The 16,268-nt window shown below is 36.7% G+C and overlaps 1 protein-coding gene across 1 annotated transcript in view; it reads left to right on the top strand.

Moving 5' to 3' along the window:
* Nucleotides 1-9,933: 9,933 nt before the first annotated feature.
* The window catches only part of tsnare1 (T-SNARE Domain Containing 1), a 104,257-nt gene continuing 97,922 nt past the window's right edge, over nucleotides 9,934-16,268 (top strand). Inside the window, exon 1 of the mRNA XM_053634489.1 lies at nucleotides 9,934-10,153. The gene's annotated coding sequence lies outside the window, so the exon portion shown is untranslated. The remainder of the gene's footprint in view (nucleotides 10,154-16,268) is intronic.

Raw genomic sequence — 16,268 nt, 5'->3', positions numbered from 1 at the left:
TGGCCAGAGCAATAAACTGCAATGTCTGTAATGTAAGACACCTAAGACAGTGCTACAGGGAGACAGGAAGGACAGCTGACCGTCCTTGCAGTGGAAAATTACATGTAATCATGTGATTGAGAATTTGCAAATGCCTTGGTGGAAGAGTGGGGTAACATCTCACAGCAAGAACTGACAAATCCGGTGCAGTCCATGAGGATGAGATGCTCTGTAGTACTTAAAGCAACTGGAGTCCACCAGATACTGACTGTTACCTTTAATACTGACCCCCCTTTGTTCAGGGACTCATTATTCCATTTCTGTTTGTCAAATGTCTGTGAAACTTGTTCAGTTTATGTCTCAGTTGTTGGTTTTTTTGTGTGTGTGTTATAACAAATATTTACACATAAGACACTTGCTGGAAATACAAGTTGAATGTGAGAGGACGTTTCTTTTTTGCTGAGTATATACCTGAGCAAAGAAGAAGAATCCAAATAATTCTACTTACAGTGCACCCGGAAAGTATTCACAGCGCTTCACTTTTTCCACATTTTGTTATGTTACAGCCTTATTCCAAAATGGATTAAATTCATTATTTTCCTCAAAATTCTACAAACAATACCCCATAATGACAACGTGAAAGAAGTTTGTTTGAAATCTTTGCAAATTTATTAAAAATAAAAAACAAAAAAAGCACATGTACATAAGTATTCACAGCCTTTGCTTAATACTTTGTTGAAGCACCTTTGGCACCAATTACAGCCTCAAGTCTTTTTGAGTATGATGCTACAAGCTTGGCACACCTATTTTTGGGCAGTTTCTCCCATTCTTCTTTGCAGGACCTCTCAAGCTCCATCAGGTTGGATGGGGAGCGTCAGTGCAGAGCCATTTTCAGATCTCTCCAGAGATGTTCAATCGGGTTCAAGTCTGGGCTCTGGCTGGGCCACTCAAGCACATTCACAGAGTTGTCCTGTAGCCACTCCTTTGTTATCTTGGCTGTGTACTTAGGGTCGTTGTCCTGTTGGAAGATGAACCTTCGCCCCAGTCTGAGGTCCAGAGCGCTCTGGAGCGGATTTTCAACAAGGATGTCTCTGTACATTGCTGCATTCATCTTTCCCTCGATCCTGACTAGTCTCCCAGTTCCTGCCAGTGAAAAACATCCCCACAGCATGATGCTGCCACCACCATGCTTCACTGTAGGAATGGTATTGGCCAGGTGATGAGTGGTGCCTGGTTTCCTCTGGACATGATGCTTGCCATTCAGGCCAAACAGCTTAATCTTTGTCTTGGTCTTGGTCTGAGAGTCCTTCAGGTGCCTTTTGGAAAACTCCAGGGGCCTTTTACTGAGGAGTGGCTTCCATCTGGTCACTCTACCATACAGGCCTGATTGGTGGAGTGCTGCAGAGATGGTTGTTCTTCTGGAAGGTTCTTCTCTCTCCACAGAGACACGCTGGAGCTCTGTCAGAGTGACCATCGGGTTTTTGGTCACCTCCCTGACTAAGGCCCTTCTCACCCGATCACTCAGTTTGGCTGGACGGCCAGCTCTAGGAAGAGTCCTGGTGGTTCCAAACTTCTTCCATTTACAGATGATGGAGGCCACTGTGCTCATTGGGACCTTCAATGCTGCAGAAATGTTTCTGTACCCTTCCCCAGATCTGTACCTCGATACAATCCTGTCTCGGAGGTCTACAGACAATCCCTTGGACTTCATGGCTTGGTTTGTGCTCTGAAATGCATTTTTAACTGTGGGACCTTATATAGACAGGTGTGTGCCTTTCCAAATCATGTCTAATCAACTGAATTTACCACAGGTGGACTCCAATCAAGTTGTAGAAACATCTCAAGGATCATCAGTGGTAACAGGATGCACCTGAGCTCAATTTTGAGTGTCATGGCAAAGTCTGTGAACACTTATGTACATGTGCTTTTTTTGTTTTTTATTTTTAATAAATTTGCAAAGATTTCAAACAAGCTTCTTTCATGTTGTCATTATGGGGTATTGTTTGTAGAATTTTGAGGAAAATAATAATTTAATCCATTTTGGAATAAGGCTGTAACATAACAAAATGTGGAAAAAGAGAAGCACTGTGAATAATTTCCAGATGCACTGTAGATAGATAGATAGATAGATAGATAGATAGGATGTATAATTTTTTAATTCCAGATTTATAATATATTACTACTGTAATATTTGTAGGTCTTATTATGTTAGTCACATACATACGTATGTGTCACATAAGGGACTAAAAACCAAAGGAATTTTCCTTACACTGGCTTACCAGCCTGTTATGTTATAGGATAATAATCCATACTGGGGTGGTGTGTTGTGAAGCAGAGAAGACTGGTTTATACTTGTGCGCATGTAGAAGCTGCAATGTGAGCGTCATTACTGCTCACACATTCGCTTGGGATCTTATGTACATCTAGAGGATGTCAAAGTGGCATTCATTAGATGGCATGTCTGAACCAAAACATCCCTGTCTGTCAGGTTTCCAAGTCAACTGTAAAATGTTTAGTGATTTTATGCACAGCAACTTTAAACAGACTGAAGAGCTCTGTCTGTCTTAAAACTTTCTGCCATTGTTGTGACTGTTGTCATGAGCCTTGTATCAAATAGAAAGCTTTTACTTTACCTTCAAAAGCACTTACTAGCCTAGAAATTACAGAAGAACGCAAAACAGACCTTTGGGTAGGTTTAAAGGCTACATGAGAGGTGAGAGGTTTTTAACTCTGAGAAAACCAGTTAGTGTTAGTACTCACTAATGTTTTAGAATCCATTTTGTCCATTTGATTTGAGACACAATGCTAGTTTGTTTAGTGGAAGTAGATGAAAGAAGAATTTTTTTCCCATTATTATTGTTTAACTAGGCTAGTACAGCATGTAAAGATAGTGAAAAGGCAATTCAAATGTGGGTTGTTTGAATGTGTCTCCCAGTAACATTCAAAATATTAGCACACAAAATCCATTTTCGATATTTCTAATCTTAATTTGTAAAATAAATTAATAAAACAAAAGAGGAGACTGTGTGTTTCTCTCACAAACCCATTTGTAAATCAAGCAACCCCACTTGGGATCATGACCCCTAGTTTGGATGCTCCTCGATTACACCAAAACAATCAAAAATAGTGGCAACAATTTGCATTTAAAGTAAATTTGACTTCATGTAATTTAAATAAAATCTACTTGATTGAAACTGTTAAATATTGCACATATACTGTAAGTAAATCAAGCATACATTTATCCTTTCTTTTATGCAAATATGGCTTATATGCTTCATGCAACAGAGCTTAAATACCTGAAGTAAATCTAACTTAATGCTTAGTCCATATAATTTTCTGACAGTTCCACTTACAGTTATACAAACTTCAGTTTTTGAGTCTTGTCAAATTTGTTAAATGCTTTGAAAAGTGAACAAACAGACTGTGGTGACACCTACACAATAACACCTATAGACCATTTGGAAAGCTTTCCTAACCCCTACTGTTTTAACTGCTCCAAATAGTACAGCTGACACATTACAGGGAGTCAGAAGTAACAGTTTCACAGTATGGCCTGGAATAATTTATAATATTCTTTATTCTTATGATGACCCTTACTTTCATTGGAGAGATGTGTGTGATAATAGTAGGATTAAAATGATTAGTCTTAACAGTAAAATTGTTGAGATCAAATAATGTTGCAGAATTTCTGTTTATTCCTGCTTTCCTCTGACTCACAACACTAATACAATCTGCGCTGGGGTGGAAGAGTCTCTTCAGCCTTTTTTGATGAGAGAAAAATCAAAACAGGCCATCTGGTGCAAATATTGTAACCTTGATAACCCTGATGTACTGTAGTTGTCTGAAACTTTAATTCAATGCCCAAGGCACCAATAATCATATAAATAATACAAAATAGATAACACATTAAATATTCTTAATTTGTTTTTGCCCTTTGGATTTAGAAGTGTGTGTTTTATTGAAAGCCTAAACTTATAAATCTTACTAGCTTGGTAAACTGAACCCATTTTAAGCTAGTAAAAATAAAGACCTTTAACCATCCATCCATCCATCTTCTATACCGCTTATCCCTCCTTCAGGGTCACAGGGAAACGTGGAGCCTATCCCAGGGAGCATCGGGCACAAGGCGGGGTACACCCCGGACAGGGTGCCAATCCATCGCAAGGCACATTAGACTTTTATCAAGAAAGACTAAATTCGAATAAAAAAAAATTTAATAAAAAAACACTTGCTTTCATAATTGCATGTGACTTTACATACTCTGCATAAAATAGAACATTTGGTAAGATGGTGTAACCAAAGGTTTTTTCAGCATAAATAGATGCTTTACATTAATCCCAGGCCCATGTACCTACTGAGAGGAGTGAGTGGTAATCTGTGCTGTTTTGTTCTACTTATTATTCCGAACATAGCATGGGCCATTACATTTCATTACCTACACTTTATTATGTGTTATAATCGGGTGCACAGGTTCTATCAGCGCACTGGTGATAAAACACCCAAATTTGTGTGGGCCAAAAAAAAAAACACTCTGTCCTTTTACCTGAAATCTTCTATCTCTGGTACAGATTTTAATTCGGCTTTTTGTTCTAGCTGCCTTCTCATGGCTAGCAGTGTAGCCTGCTGTGGTGTGTAAGTGATTATGCAGGGGGAGTGGGAGTAATGGTGCTGAAGAACCCTGCTTTATGGTATTACCTCCAAAGTCCACTCACCACTGCTGTGAGATGGCATACTATTAGCTTATATTTTCCACTATTCTCTGGAACTGGATATTCTGCTAGTATGAGAAAATATATTATGTCTCTATATCTGTTTACTTTCACAGGAGAGGAAAACCATATTATTTTCCTAATGTTTTGGCCTAATTATTTTGGAAGTTTGGCATGTTTAGATTTTATCAATTAAGATATAATTTTGCAATGACAGCACTATTTTAAACTACACTAAATGAAGCATCCTAAATGTGCCCTATTGAGAAAATTAATTAGATATTAATACACTCAATTAGGTCTGGCTTCAAGCACAGCATAAGGACAATCAAATTACAGAGTTACATGAATGTAATAACGGAAAGTCAGGAGGATGACCAAATCAGTGAAAATAAAATAAGTACGCAAGTAGTTTCATTTATAAAGTTTTATTTCCTCCCACAGTCCAAAGACATGTGTTGTAGGCTGACTGGCATTTCCAAATTGTCCGTGGTGTCTCAACATGTGTGCGATTGTGTCTTGTGATAGGTTGGCACCCCGTCCAGGGTGTCCCCCACCCTGTGCCCTGAGTTCTCTAGGATAGGCTCCAGGTTCCCCCATGACCCTGTGTAGATTAAGTGATATAGAAAATGAATGGTTGGATGCTATATAACAAATAAAACCAATGTATAAAGTAAAGTAAATCAAGAAAAAATGCAGAACCTATAAAACTCTGATAAATGACAGAACCTTACACATTAAAATGCTTGTTTGCAAAAGTTTTTAGTCTTTATTTAAAACCGCAGTAGCTGAAGCACACATGATGTCCCACAAAAATGCTTTTACATATAGAGTTCAACCAAGATCATTGAACCACCAAGAGTAACTGGTCTGAAAACCTTAGAAAACTCAGAGCAGACTAGTGGTATAGTAGATCAAAGATCTATTATTACAAGCTTTAAAAGCAAACAGTAAATACTTAACCTTTAATGGACAGAGAGCCAGTTCAAGGACACCAAAATTTGGTGATGTAGCCTCCTTCTTTGGTGCTGGTGAGTAATCTACTGAAAATAAACCTATCACTTGAGGGCAACAGAAGTGTAATTTTTGCAGTAGATGTAATAATAAGAATACAGAACTGCAGTCCATTTCAGGGTGCCTTTAGGGATAGGCTCCCAGTGTTCAGTGCTCCCAGCTGCAGATTCATAGCAACTCTGACCAGGATAAAACGGTTAATGAAGATGAATGACTATATATGTTTTAAATAATACAATATTGCAAAATTCAAAATAATGAGACTTAAATGTGTGATCCATTCATTTAAAATGGTGGATAATTAAGCACTTTATTAGATGTTCAATTTTTAAAGAAAATTATATAAATCTAGAATTTACTTATTTATTTTTTTTGCCAAAGACTATATCCCTAATACCTTATGGAATTGTATCACTTCATTCAGAGCTAAACTGCACTGTGGGGTCTGCCACTTCTTTCTCTTTGTGATTTCTGGGAAGGTGACAGTAAATGGGACAATATGGCTTAGAGCACCGCACAATGACACTGAGGAGGCCTGACACACTGGCCCTCTGTCAGCAGATAGGAGCCATCTATAATTCAATCTGGAGACTGTTGCATGCTGTTTCATTTCATATCCCATCAGCAGAGCTTCTCCAGGCCAGTATGAGCGAATGCAGTGGGTGTCACAGAGTTTAACCTTTTAGCACTGGGATGAGATCAGTCGAAATTGTGGATGCACACTTTCCCAAATCTTAAATGACTAGTTCTCAGTACAAGCAAAAATCTATTTTTAACCCCACATATATGCTTTACTGTTATCTGTTGATGAGACGAGTGTTGGATAACTGCTGCATTTTTGTAGGGTTTGGAGGAAACTTCCCAGCCCATGGCAGGGGTATCATTATCATTATCATGCTGGGTGTTTGGGCTGACAGGCACTTTGTATGCCCACACTGTGAATGTGGGAAAGGTGTTTGGTTGTGTGAAATAACATTTCAGTCCTGTTAATGCACATTCTCTTTATGCTTCTTCAGTCTACCACACCACATGAAACTTCTCTCTCTTCTGTCACCTCTTCTGACTCACTTGAGCTCCACGAGATTATTATAATCAGCACCCTGTCTATTTGTGTCTATATGTGTAAATGTGTGTGTCTGTTATAAGTGTACATGACAAAAAGAGAGAATTCTATCATTATCCTCTTGCCCACTTAACCTAGAGAGGCAATTAGATGTTGACCCTGATACATACAGGCCAGTTTAAAAAGAAAAGCCTCTAGCAGGATTAATACTAGTATTAATTTGCAAGTGCAGGAAAAAAGTCGTGCTTGCATTTAATGGACATTTTTCAGGTAATTTCAAGGAAAAATGTCATGTGCAAAGTAGGGGGTGTGTATAATATGCAAATGAGATTTTTGTGCATGCTAATATTTCTTCATAGCCATGCTAGTGAGTGTGGATCTCAAAGAGGATCCCAGAAGAATAAACTGAAATTGAAATTTAAGTCTAACGCTGATTAAAGGCAGTGAAACGTATCAAAAACCTGTTTAAAATCCATCAATGTAAATTAAAAGAGTGTAGATATGAGTTTGTATAAGTAAATGTGAATTACTGTCCTTATCAGAGGTGAGAACTATGAAACTAACTTCACTGCTTTAACATCTACCCCAGACTTTTCGACTCCAGAATGCCAGAGGGCTGAATTTTAGGACTATGACTCTATGAAGCAATGAAGTTCATAATTGCTCTATGAACTTCCTGTCTGAAACATATATAAAGTACATGGACATGGTGCAACGTCTTGCAGTTTGCTATCCATTCTTGTAATTTCTGAGCTGTGCTTTTTCTGCATAGACTCTCTGTGCATGATTTTCTATGTTTTTCCTTGCCATTGTTTTTTGCTGCTATTTCTGAATTTCACTATTTTGACCTTAATCCGTTACCTGGACTTTTTTATTATTATTATTATTATTACGATTTGGATTTGCTTTGCACTAATTGTTTTTTTGTTTGTTTGTTTGTTTGTTTCTTTGTTTGTTTGTTTTTACCTTGAATGTCCTTGACATGAGTTTCACAAAAAAAAAAAAAAAAAAAAACCTTTGGCAAATGGATGCTTACTCTGTCTCTGGGAACCTAGTAATAAATCATCATTTTGAAAATTCCTCTGATAATTTTAAGAAATTAAGACATAATTTACTGTAACTTGTATGACTTTTTCTTCAACTAGCTTAAAGAGGCTTATGCAAATGTAATACCTGACCTTCAGGCTAATTTGACTTTCAAGACTTTAAGCAAGTAAATTGCACTGTGAGTACAAAAATCAATCAATTTTGCCTTGACAACTGCCTGTATTTTGCGATTTTAGTTAAAAATAGCAAAATTGTACAATTATTTCCTCATGACAAATTCCTTAGACATGCTATGTTGCATACAATTCTCAGTAGAAGGATTCCTAAATTCAGGGATGTATTCATTATTCACTTGTATACTAGAATTTTTTAGTCATTTTTGTCAATTATTATTTTGATTTGAATAAATGACCTCAACCTAGTTACACTCATATTGTACACCTTTATTTTGTAGTATGTTGTCTCTGCATGCACATGCTCCTCTGAGGGTGTCCATGTGTTTTTCTTTTCTGTTCCTTATAAAGAGAAAAGAAAGATGGCTGCAATTTTTGGTGAAATGTGATGAATCTGGGTTTGTCAATTCCCTAACTCAGATTTGCAATATTCATTTTGCTGAAGTTTGATATTATAATATAATTTGGGGGAAAAAATCTGATCTGTAAAGCAACTTGTTCTCATTGATGAAGCCATTCTCTCTTTTCCTCCAAACCAGACACAGCCATTAATGGCTTCCACAGCTGCTCTTTTTCCCAGCAAAAATTCAATTATCAGAGCAATTATCTTTTTTCACCAGCAATTTTTGTTTCAATTTGGTAAAGATACATGTTGTGTAGGTCTGCTGCACTATTGTCTATAGTCTCATTAACTGTTTAACTACTTGTATTAGCTACATATTACAGGAGTGGTTCTGAAACCAGTATCCAGGGTCTCTCAGATTGCCCACATCTTTGCTCTGTGTTGGGGGAGTTCGGACATGAGTACTAGTTTCAGGACCATGGTATATATTTTTTTTAATCATTATTCCTTTTACATGTTTTCTTCATCTGCAGCAGTCATTATTTAATGCTGAACTAATAAAATTATCTTGGTCCTCCAATAGATGTTGCAATGACAGGCTGTCTAGAGGAGCAGCTTCTCACCCACACATGCTGTCATCCACTGTGATTTCCAGTCTTCAACACCATGGACAGCAGCGTCCATCGGCTTCAGCACCACAGCTAGCAGCCACATTTAGCTCAAGCAGTGCGGAGAACAGCATCTTTCAGCTACAGGAATGATTTGTTAAGACTGGGAGCGGTTTGCCTAATTCTGTCACTTCTTGATGAGGATGGATAACCTGTATAATAGTACAAACTTTAAGTTAACTTCCCTCATAACTACACAGAACTAAAGCATTTTTAATGTTTAATCAGATTTAGAGTGACACTGATAAATGGCATCAGTTCAGACATCCATTTGAAGGTGATACATTTTTTTTTTTGGTTTAATTTCAAAAGCCAGAACCACAGACAATGGTGTCCTTGGTACAACCAGAAAGATCAGCAGGTGGAACTGCAGATCTGACCAGAAAAATTAGGAGTGACCAGCAATGTCAGGAGTGGCCAACAAATTTAGGAATGACCAACAAAATCAGGAATTAACTACACAATTAGGAATAAACACCAAAAATCAGGAATTAATAGCAAAATTAGGAATGAGTAGCAAAATTAGGAATAACCAGCAAGATGAGAAATGAACTGCAAAACCAAGAATGACCAGCAAAATTAGGAATGAATAGTACAAATAGAACTTAGCAAGAAATTCAGTAATTACCAGGAAAATCATTAATGACCTGCAAGATTAGGAATGGCCAGCAGAATCAGAAACAGCCAGAAATATCATGACTGACCAGCAAAATCATGACTGACTATAAAAATTACAAACAGCCAGCTTAATTAGGAATGACCTTCAAAATTAATAATGATCAGCAAAATCTGGCCAATACACTACCTGAAACTCAGTCAAAGAGAGTTCTTCCAAAATTGTTTCAAAACTGTATGAACCTATTTCTTTTAATGTTATAAATCCACAGATCCTGCACTCCTTTTATGATTATTCCATGAGAAATACTCTGGGCTCAATATGTCTTGTGAAATATAGCCTGTTACAGTTTGTCTACCCTTTTCTGCAGCAAACTACAAATCCCAGAATCCTCTGGTATAAGCCATACCACATGTCTAATAAAGGGGAGCAGGTGGTATAGAGTCATGTGATGCTGTGAGTCTGGGCTGCTTCTGATTGCTGTTTCTTCGTCTGATGTGAATGCTAAGGCTAAGTGCTCTTTGAAGGAAACAAAATAGAGGTAATGTTTGAGAAAGCTTTTTTCCTCTCTGCTCTTTCTTTGTCGTGAATGAGATTATAGCATGTAGGAGGGGTAGGAAATGATGAAGGTTACAATTAGTGGAAGGGAGTAGGACATGGAGTATACTGTTCTATACAGTGTGTCTGTGTCTGTGTCTGTGTGAGTGTGTACTAGAGCAGGCCTCATGTGACTGCAGAACCATGTTTACAGGACTGTGTAAATATCTTTGTTTAATAGTGTGTGTCCTCAGGGAGTGGGCCTTGCTGCAGTCTGTAAACAAGGCCTTGGTGCTTAGCATCAAGGTTTATTTATATCTCCTTCAGTTGGCAAGGCAAATCCCACAGAATCATATGCGTGCTGTGATTTGTCTATTAGTTAAGCACTGAAAGGACAATGAGTCTGTTGTGTATATATTTGTTTGTGCTTGATAAGATATTGTTTGGCCAGATTAACACTATCAGTAATTTTATCAATATAGAAATCTACACCAACACTGATAAAGAAAACTACTTCTGCTAATATAGTAATTCTCAATTCATATGTGTGGCGGTCTGAGAAAACCCATCAGATGTTATAACCTTGAAATCTTGAAAACAACCAAAATGCTGAAAAATCTGGCCAAATAATCAAAATATTTTTGAATCTCTACTCTGAGAAAACATACATTTTACCAAAAGAATCTTTTTATTTAGGCTACTTTTAATCTTGCCTTTACATTCTGCCTACAAAAGCAATATCAGATAAATGCAGTCAGTCTGCATAAAGATGTCTAAAATCTTGCTAGCTAAGTGTACTTTTCTCACACAGTGAATGTCTGGCTTTGGTCAACTTTGCTGACTCTCCTAACTCTCAAAATGTCTGCAAATTATCCTGAAACAAAGAAGAGTGCTTACCCACACTCAGGCTTGGGGAGTAACGGAATAAATGTAACGACGTTACGTAATCAGGATACTAAAAAACAGTTTACTACAAAAAAATAAAGTAATCAGATTACAGGTACATTTTGTTAAGAAAATGGGAATGCTATCAGGATTACAGTTTTTTAAAAATTTAAAACCAAAGAAATTAATCTTTTGACATGACACAATATAGACAGCTGCTTGATTATATTTCTGGTTCTCTCTTGCCAGTCGTGGCTCACATGAGCAACCTCCTGGGCCATGTGCAAATAAATTTTGTGCAAAGTTAATTTGGTAGAAATGAACAGAAATTCGTTCTCTGAAATGCTTTTGTTAGGGTGACCATACGTTCTCTTTTTCTGGGACATAGACTCTTTTTTTGGACCTTAAAAAGCGTCTAAATTTGAGAAAATGTCGGGATTTGGCCTTGGTTTCATTACGATGGGCTTATGGTCTAATACTGCATCATGTTTGCATTTCTTTAAGCACTTTCTGTAAGTCCCGCCTTCTTGCACAGCACTTGGTCGATTATAAAAGGCTTTTAGCAACTATTGGCCAAATTCCAATTTGTTTTTGGATTTGTTAATGTTTTTGCACTTCACGGCCACCGTATATTTTAATTGTCACATCGCTTGGTCCTAAATTGCCCCGTCACAGCTTTTTAAATGCCAGTCAAAGTACATTTACAAATCACTTATATTTACATATTTATGTGGTGCTAGTAGTGAGTTTTTTTTCGGTATATTAAAGTCTGAATTCATAGTAATACTGTTTTTACTGCCTGTACTTTTCAGAAATATATTAGAAAATGTCATAATCTGACCATGTGAAGACAGCCACACATGTAACATGCATAACTATTACATCTCATGCTAATTTTTAATACAGATATGTGCATTTGTTGATTTTGTCATTAATTTATGGACTGCATGTGCCAATAATGGTCTTCAGCTTTTTCTATTGAAACGCCCAGTGTTAAACTGTACTCTGTAATTACTATAATTCTTCATAGATTTACCTGGAATTATTGGCACATCTCAATATATATATATTAAAGTCAGTGATATGTTTATTAAAGACATTTATATTTCCAGCATCAGTATGAATGAATAATAATACAGTGAACTACAACGCCTCATTAGTCTTGCTGGTTAATCTGTAGCTGTTGAGATTTAGCAAAAGCAGTCTCAGGGCGTCGCCAGTTCAAGTTCTTAAAGTAGGTATGGCTTTCTTTTTGAGATATGTAGCAGTCTCTTTATACCAAACATACTTATGAGCAGTTCTAGCTTGGTCTTATCTGAACACAACACCTGCTCTCAATTTGCACTGTTCTATAAAAGTTGCTTTGTTATGGAAAGCTTGCTAGGTTGTTGGCATGAATGATGGAACAGAATGACTCCAGAATTTGTCTTTGCCAGCCTGATCATCTATCTCACTAGGCACAGGAACAAGATCCATGTCTTGGCAGGCCTTTACCTATGCCAGTGGTTACATAATGTACACAAATCTTTCAAATTATTGTACTTGTTTGTTGATTGATGATTGTTGTGGTTATTGGTTATACACATTTTTGATTTGTGAAGATCAGCAGTGGTTTGCTTGGTTTCTGTTGTATTTTTGGTGTTCTCATAGATTCCCTTTTTGTGCCATTTAAGCACCATGTGCTATTGTTTTGGTATTGGATTTAGTCCTGTGTCCAACCTAAATTTTGGTTTGTCCAAATAAATATCATGCTGATAACCTACACTTGTAAAACCATACTTGTAATCCTCCTCCTCATATTTAGCATATTATATTAATTGTATGTTCTAATCCTGGTGGCAGATTCTAATGGGAACACATTTTCAAGAGATTTTCAAGATTGCATTTTTTAATGGCACATAGAAAATATTTGCATTTGGAAGTTTGAGTGAATTTGTGTCATGATGCTGTCAAATGTCTAAATGCTTCTACTATGTCTAGAGAAAGTAAAATGACATTACAGAAAAGGGTAGACTATTGCTGCCAAAAGCAATCAGACATCTTTGTTCTACCTCAATAAATGTGTTTCTACTTCAATAAATATGCTGGCAACACCAGTGCTAAACTCACAACATAAGATAAAATTGAAGATCCATCTGTCCATTATTCAAGATCATTTTCCTGATAACCCTTTCCTTTTATGATGTTTCAACAAGAAGGTGATATAGTGGCCACATGCCTGAAACCGGTACATCATTAAGAATCTTTGCTTAATTGCAATTAGTTGCTTGAACTGGTGTATGATTGGACAGTATTGTAGAGCTGACTACAGAGAAAAGCGACACCTGGATTCAATTTGTGGGGTCAGTTGGAACTCCTGATAACAAGCCTGGCTGTTTGGAAGTGTAGGATTAATGGGTGGTCAGGACTTTAGATAAAATTAAACTAATTTGGGCCCAACCAGATAGAGGATGAGGTCTGATACAAGTGTGTGACACTGCTTTTGGCAGGATGTGCTGCTTCCCTAAGACCCTGCTGGCAAAGAGCCCTCATGACTAGACAGTGCTGATTCATCTCTGTGGTACTGGTTATGCTGCTGAGTGAAAATCAGAGAATGATTGTTAGGCAAAGGCCCAAGCAAGACAATTGGCCGTAAGCCAATGTAATCAATTACCTAAGAGAGTAGCCGCTGCCTGTTATTTATACCTCTTACCTGTTTTGCTTTCTATGAAAGTTCAATATTATGTTTGATCAAATAATCTTCTCTTTAGTTCACAGTTTGGATTGACATATTTACTGAAACACTTAACAAAGTAATTGCAGAGTAATAATTAATACTACATATTTTGCCAAGAAAATTGTGTGCTGTTGCATTTTGATCAGATTGCCTACTTTAATAAATCTTAAAATAAAAATAATTAAAATAATAATTAAAATAATTAAAAATGTTCAGTACCCTGTCCAGGGTGTACCCCTCCTTGTGCCTGATGCTCCCTGGGATAGGCTCCAGGTTTCCCCGTGACCCTGAAGAAAGGATATATAAGAAAGGTATAGAAGATGGATGGACGGATGGAAAATGTTCAGTTAATTTATAGTATATACATATTCAGTTAGTAAATTTGAGAGAAATAAATGACTTGATCAATTCATGTAAATTCACAATCAGGGAGGACAAAAAATACATATTATTTGGGATGGATAAACATGGTGCACTCAATGCTAGTGTAATAGCATGTATAAGATGGCTTACTTTGGTGTGTCATCATCTGAGAAGTGTCAAGAAGCTTGTTTGTAAACAGCTTATTTAGTAATCATGTCAGGTTATGCACCACATTAAAGCCACACACGTACAAATCAGTTCCTTGTAAAATTAGTTCCCTCTGAGATACTCAGCTGGACTTATGTCACTGAAAAACAATGGTGTATTTTTTTTTTTTTTTTTTTTTCGGACAACAGTAAAACTTAATTTAATTAATAGTCATGTCAATTATAATACAAATGCATGACTGTTTTCTTTCCCTCTTTCGGCTGCTCCCATTCGGGGTCATCACAGTGGATCATTCGTCCATATATATTGATTCAAGTTTTACGCCGGATGCCCTTATTCATGCAAACCTTACCATTTTCTGAGCTTGGGACCAGCAATGAGAATGCACCCCTGGTGGCTGGGTTCCCTGACCGGGAATTGCATACTATCCACTAGTCCACCAGGGATCCGATACAAATGCATGACTGACCGTGCAAATTTAAACCGAATGGAATCATGCCAAATTAGGTGTGGATTATGATGAATAGTCAGAAGTACGGATTACTAATGTGACTAAAGTTGAATTTTAATATTCATCAATGGCCTCCATTCTTAAGCATGTGCTGCTCTTGGGGCCTCTTGTTATGAATGTATACCAAGGTGTTTTTATGCTTAATGTTTTTATGTTTTCATACCTTACTAAGACACTTTATGTTTAGGGTCATTACAAAACTCCAAAATATATATGATTTTAAAAAAAACAAAACAAACAAAACTAAACAGAATCCAGAATACCCACAAGATAATAGAAAGTAATAGTAATAGTGAGTAATGGACTCAAAACCTCACAGTGACCCTTATTCTTCAAAATTATATAGAAATGAGCACAAATTTAAGCTAATTGTGGGGCTGCACGATTATGGCCAACGTGATAATCCCAATTATTTTGATCAATATTGAGATCTCGATTATTTATCACGATTATTAATTGATTTTAGTGACAACATATTTTTATTTCAGTTTCACATTTATTACTGTTGGTTAATTGATAAATAAACAAGCATCATATATTTATTTTTAAATATCTTAAAAACAATAGAGTCCTAATTAGAAGTAGACGATCACAAACATGATCCATACTAGGAAAAAGGCTAATAGCTTTCAAAGGAAATAGCGAACTAAGCTTAATGTCAAATTGATATTAAATGCAACCCATAGTAATTAAACATTATTTAATTTCTTATTTTATTTATATTTAATGAAATTATTATAATATCTGTTTTTTATATTAAATGATTTATTTATAACTAAGCACATTTTCTGTCTTTACATTTTAGTAGTGTTATTTTTGTTTATCAATTTTAGATGGGTTCCCCAGTACAGTGTCCATGTCTGCTGATAATATTTTGGGGGGATTAAATCAAAACATGGAAACAAGAGTTCACTTTTCTAGTGATATCTGGCAACTGTGAGTTTAAATAAAGTGAATTAGAGTTAGCGAAGGAGAGCGGCAGTGTACTGTATGTTTACAGCCCGAACAGTAGCTACTCTTTATTATGATTGGTGAGGAATTTTTTTAATAAAGAAGTTTGAATTAAACCCACCTTGTAGCGTTAGCATTATTATTAATATACTCTGCGTGAAGACACTGTGTCTACACGAGCAGGTGAAAGTTTGGGTCATTTTACGGGATCAATAAAAGATGGCGGTTGTGAGATTGGGAAGTTGAAGCAGATGATGTACAGAGTTACTTGTCATCATAATGGCTTCTCTGCAGTATTTACACACTTGTTCGGCTGATTGAGGAGATGAAAAGCAGTGTGAAAGTAACTGTTGCTCGGTGTAGATGCATTTTGGAGTTGTAGTTTTTATTCCGATTGTATTATACAACTCAGAACAGGTCACTCGCACCAGTGCGAGTAAATATTTATTCACAGTTGCACAAAATACTTTTCAGTCACAAATGCGAGTGAAATGGACGCACTGTAGAGCCCTGAGTTTATCTGCA

This window comes from Ictalurus furcatus, chromosome 1 (assembly GCF_023375685.1).
Source record: "Ictalurus furcatus strain D&B chromosome 1, Billie_1.0, whole genome shotgun sequence".
NCBI classification, from domain to species: domain Eukaryota; kingdom Metazoa; phylum Chordata; class Actinopteri; order Siluriformes; family Ictaluridae; genus Ictalurus; species Ictalurus furcatus.
This window is presented reverse-complemented; position numbering and strand designations above follow the sequence as displayed.